The sequence below is a fragment of the Chiloscyllium punctatum genome, chromosome 6 (genome assembly GCF_047496795.1).
Source record: "Chiloscyllium punctatum isolate Juve2018m chromosome 6, sChiPun1.3, whole genome shotgun sequence".
In the NCBI taxonomy this organism is placed as follows: Eukaryota; Metazoa; Chordata; class Chondrichthyes; order Orectolobiformes; family Hemiscylliidae; genus Chiloscyllium; species Chiloscyllium punctatum.
The window spans coordinates 141,369,665-141,375,591 of record NC_092744.1 but is presented as its reverse complement, the minus strand read 5'-3'; the positions used below and the strand labels follow the sequence as shown (position 1 = coordinate 141,375,591).

The window sequence follows — 5,927 nt, the reverse complement described above, 5'->3', positions numbered from 1 at the left end:
ATTTATATTGAATGTTAGATTGAAATGTTGTGAAAATATCCGAGTGCATTCATTGGAAATTGAATTTTGCATATTTCTCTCTAATCCAGTTTATTGCATGATGACTTAACTGTGTTTTGTTCAGCAAACCTAGTGAATACTAAAAATTGTCTAATCTTAAATAAGATCTTTCACACCCAGTTATCAGCCTGTTCCTAATTCATGTAAATATCTAAATTTATTGAAATCAATGTTCACACAAAACAATGCACATAAAGCGACACAAAGATATTCATCATCAGCTGATTACTATTCAGTGGAATAACCTGAGTAAGTGTCTTATTGTTCCTGGGACAAACGACAACAGTAAGCATTTATTTACTATTCTATGCAGTTAATGCAATTGATGTGTTATATTTCAGTTCAGTCGTTAATGTTGATTTATAATGTTTAAACCAATAATTCTACTTTATCACAGATATTGAGGATACTACAATAACGTTGGGAAGCAAATTTTTGTCAATCTAACAATCTTTAAGCTCCTTTTTTGTTGTGTGTTTACAATTGACAATTCAAATTATAACCATTTTATTACAAATTGAACAAATACTGAAATTTAAATTTTTGAAGTTCCTACATTTTTGAAAAAGGGTTAATCTTCACTGTATATGTCATGTTAAAAAAACTGCTATTTCAAATCATGCGTGCTACAAAATGATTATTGTTTTCATTTCATTGTAAGAAAAGAACTGCTTTGACCATGTTGATTTTTTTGGCATTTCTACTCCAACATTCTTCATCATTGTCCAAAAATGACAATATTATTAAAATCGCATGTACGCCACATGTCATTGACTACATTGTTCAGTTTCGAGCTCACTTTCATGACTTACGAATTCTCTTCCTAATTCTGACACAAATCTTTCAACATTGATCATAATATTGATCATATAAATTGATGTATCATATCTCTACAAGGAATCCGGTGTATGGAAATTCACAATTCTTGTATTACGTACATTTATAACTTAAAAAAAGAAGAATTTTGCTCAATAAACACTGAATGGCTCATTTTTCTTCAATCCATAAAGCTAGGTACAATGTTTTATGCCTCAGTTTACTGATCTTAATAAATATCCAATCAACATCACAGCAAAGTGCTTTTGAAATATTGTATCATTTTAATTCTTCAAAATACAGCATTCATTATCAAGTCATTGCCAATACAGTAATGGCACAATTATTTATAAATAAGTCTTTTGAACAAGTATAATGAGATTCACATTTAGATTTAATCCATTATTTCTGAGTACTAATAGTACAGTTTGAAAATGCCTTTATTTTTCAGGTCACCTACCCCACAAAGAAACCAATGACTTCCCATCCAACGTCATTGCAAATATCTGATGTTTGCTCATTTGAATGATCACGGTAATCTCAGCCTTAAAATTCAGGGAAATGTAATTACTTTTAACTGAATTAATTCCAGTTCATTTCCAGACATTGCTCAATCACTTGCAAAAAGAGATTATTCATTATTCTTTAATGCATTGACAGACTTTGATAATTAAATTGTTGCTGATTTAGAATAAAAATAATAATTATTCAATCTAGTAGGTTGCGCAAATGTGGATTTACGGCACAGTACATGAACCACTGCAAAGACATTGCATGCACAATCTCTCAATCATTGTAAATATCAATTTTTATTTTGCCTGTTGAAACATCGTTGAATTCAATTAATTATATTTGACTTCAATGCTCACATTTATTGTGCTTGTAATCATAATACGGCTTACGGATGTTTCATGCAACAAAATCAAATGAAAAAGAATTAGCATCTCTATTATTTCATTCAACAATGGCAATAAATTTTGATTTTTTAAAATTTTGAACATTTTGGAAAGAAGGGATGTTGTCTTCAGTTGAATTCTTGCATTGACTCAACTAATTCACAGTGTCCGCTACTTATTCTCTTTGGGTTCCTATGAAAAGAAGTTAACTAGTTCTTCTGGTTGTAAATTCCTGGAAAATATTTGACAATGTTGTGATTTTAAAGGTGACAAGGCTAAGTGATCGTAAGTCATCAGTTATTTTGTGAGAAAGAGCTTGATTCAAACATTTTGAACACACACACACACACACACATATTGTTATGCTGCTGTGTAACAAGGGGAAAACAAGTCGCTTTCTTCGGCATTAAGTAAATATATGTCACTTCCAATTATTCATTAGTCAGCTAATTACCTACATTTGTCATTAAAAATTGCAATTCATCGAAACATTGTTATGACCTTTGATCAAATTAAACTTTTAATTATTGCTTATTCATGAATTGCTAGGAATTTTGTTTTTTATTGTTTTCCATACACCTATTCGTATTGAATGCAAGATTGACATGCGTTGACAATGCCGGAGAGTGTTCATTTGAAACTTGTTTTTTTCATATCTTTCACTGATTTTACTTATTGCATAAGATTACACTGTACCTCAGTGGTTAGCAATGCTGCCTCACAGCGCCAGGGACATCTGTTTGATTCTCTCCTTGGGTGACTGTGGGGACTTTGCACGTTCTCCCCAAGTCGATGTGACTTTGCTGTTGTGTCCTCCCATAATCCAAACATGTGCAGGTTAGGTGAGCTGGCCATGCTAAATCGCACATGGTGTTCAGGGATATGTGTATTAGTCAGCAGTAAATGTGAAGAAATATGAGTGGAAAAAGTGTTTGGGTGGGTTACTCTTTGGAGGATCATTTTATTCAAACAAATGGCCTGTTATAGCATTGAGGTAACAGGGGTGCTTTCGTGGCGTCGCTAGTATTACTGTGCAGCCCAAGATATAAGCCATGTTGGAACTGAAACGGAGGAATCTACAAAGAGGCTACAGAATGACATCGCATCCATTTGGATTTCTTTAAATCACTGACGAGCAGGAAAATGTAAACGGCTTGGGCGAGTGGGGAAGTGAGGAAGTTGCAGCTCTGGTGAAAGTCCAAAGGTCCGTCTGAGAGTGTAATTTCTTTCATTGCTGTTGCTGATTGAATGAGCCACTAACGTGCGAACTGCTCCAAAATATGATTCAGGACCTCTGGTGCCAATTCTCGCACGTTGAATAACGACAGACACCTTCCAAATGAGGTCTTTCAGAGACGACTTTGGGATACATTTGACAGACAGATTACTACACTACAGAAACAAGCCTCTGCCGTCCCTGCTGGGGCTCAGTGGCATCCAGCACTGAAAGTTGAAGCCATTCTACCTTTCACCTTTCTGTTTCCATGAGCTCGTTGTTTAATGGGACTTGTTTAAATTTGGCTGTGCTGAGCATGGACGAGATACACCGAAGTATCTGTTTCCACGTGGTGTACCCCAATAACGTTGTGTTGCTCACACCTGCTTTAAAGAATGACGTTGTTGCAGAGCTTGCCGTCGCAGTCTGTGGCAAAATCATTTAGTCTGTTCGACTGCTCACGGGAAAGGTAGTATTGTGAAACACTGCAGAAACGAACGACATCCTTACTTTTGCTCCGACTGACCATACTCCGTGAAAGTTTCCCAGATTTTCAGTTGAGGATTTTTGCAGCTGAAAGTTACCTCAGAAACCCTGTTAATTCGTAATGTATTGAGCGAATCGCAAAACAGAAAGCATTTAACACGGAACACAAACAAAACTGGAAAACCAAATGCATTTTCAGACACAGCGAGCATGAATGCTAAATGTGAGACAATCCGGGGGCATGAGCCATAAAGTAATCACACAACTAACAACAGGGCAATTCCAAACTACTCTTTCAAACATACTGGAGCCTGAGTGCACCACCACTCCCCAGACAATGCTGCAAAGAGACAAAGAAAGAACATAATAAGAATGGGCCATAAAAAGTGAATTTCACCAATCGCAGTCTCGATTAGATTACCTTTCCCTTCCGATGTCTCCAGGACGGAAATGAAGGAAGTGGGAGAAATTCAAAAACATATGACATCGAAATACATTGGAACGATTTTCTCATTGGCCAGAAAACCAAACAACGACGAGTCGAGTCACCGTAGGACTCTGTTTCGCAACAGCGATGAAATAACAGTCTCCATTCGGTTCCAGTAAAAGGTCAACTTGCCTGGAACAGAAAGCAACAGTAGAGCTGCTTGCGATTTTCCGCACGGGAGGCGAACACGATCATGACAGCACAGACACTTTGGAAAATTCGGCACTTTCCCACACCGCAGTCAATTCCCCGGGAAGCAAACCCATTTTTCTTCTGTCGCCTCTGCATTCACTGGAGCCTCAATCCAGCGCTTTAGATCGCTTTGCACTGTAAGTAAATGGAATTACATTACATTTTACTACGAGAGCAGATTTGTTCAAGCAAATTCGAAGGCAGGTTTGCAGATGGGAAAGCAAGCAAAAAAGCTCCGTTCTTGTCTCTGTCAAAGGCTGCAGTTGAAGAACAAAGCAGTTTCTACCCAGATTCGAACTAGGGATTTTTCGCTTGTGAGGCGAACGTGATGACCACTACACTACAGAAACAAGCCTCAGTTATCCCCGTATTAGCCATGTGATTGCATAAAGGTTTTGTACTGCGTTGTAATGCTCCATTTTCTATTATTCTAACTCCCTGTATTATCCGAGCAGTTCCATATTGGGCCTGTACTGCGGTGTAATGTTCTTTGTTCTCTGAGACTAACTTCCTTTTTTATCCGAGATGTTCCATGAAGGGCCTGTATTGCGCTGTAACGCTCCATGTTCTTTGAATCTAACTCCCTGTATTAGCCGTGCAGTTCCATATTGGGCCTGTACTGCACTGCAATCTTGTATGTTGTATTAGTCAAACATCCTTTATTAGCCGAGTAGTTCCACGAAGAGCCTGTACTCCGCTGTAATGCTCCACGTTGTATGAATCTAACTCCCTGTATTAGCCGAGCGGTTCCATATACAGCATGTACTGCGCTGTAATGTTCAATGTTGTATTAGTCTAACATCCGGTATTAGCCAAGCTGTAGCATAAAGGGCCGGTACTGCGCTGTAATGCTCCATATTGTATGAGTCTAACGTCCAGTATTAGCCGAGTGTTTCCATAGAGGGCCTGTACAGTGCTGTAATGCTCCGTGTTCTGTGAGAGTAACTTCCATTGTTAGCCGAGCAGTTCCATAAAGGGCCTGTACTACACTTATAGATCTATGTTCTATAAGTGTAACACCCTGTATTCACCAAACGGTTCCATAAAGGGTCTGTACTGCACTGTAATGATCTATTTTCTGAGTCTAACACGCTGAATTAGCCGAGCAGTTCCATAAGGGGTCTGTTCTGTGCTGTAATGTTCCATGTGACCAGTGGAGTGCCACCAGGATCAGTGCTGGGCAGTCTACTTTTTGTCATTTACATAAATGATTTGGATGTGAGCATAGGAGGTATAGTTAGTAAGTTTGCAGATGACACCAAAATTGGAGGTGTAGTGGAGAGCGAAGAGGGTTACCTCAGATTACAACAGGACCTTGACCAGATGGGCCAAAGGGCTGAGAAGTGGCAGATGGAGTTTAATTCAGATAAATGCGAGGTTCTACATTTTGGGAAAGCAAATCTTAGCAGGACTTATACACTTAATGGTAAGGTCCTAGGGAGTGTTGCTGAACAAAGAGAACTTGGAGTGCAGGTTCATAGCTCCTTGAAAGTGGAGTCGCAGGTAAATAGGATAGTGAAGAAGGCGTTTGGTATGCTTTCCTTTATTGGTCAGAGTATTGAGAACAGGAGTTGGGAGGACATTGGTTAGGACATTGTTTCGGCCACTGTTGGAATATTGCATGCAATTCTGGTCTCCTTCCTATCAGAAAGATGTTGTGAAACTTGAAAGGGTTCAGAAAAGATTGACAATGCTGTTACCAGGGTTGGAGGATCTGAGCTATAGGGAGAGGCTGAACAGGTTGGGGCTGTTTTCCCTGAAGCGTCGGAGGCTG

At 38.6% G+C, this 5,927-nt stretch overlaps 1 non-coding gene across 1 annotated transcript; it reads right to left on the bottom strand.

Moving 5' to 3' along the window:
- Window positions 1-4,430: 4,430 nt before the first annotated feature.
- On the bottom strand, window positions 4,431-4,503 carry trnav-cac (transfer RNA valine (anticodon CAC)). The gene has a single exon. It is a non-coding gene; the product is annotated as a tRNA-Val (tRNA).
- Between the last annotated feature and the right edge of the window lie 1,424 nt (window positions 4,504-5,927).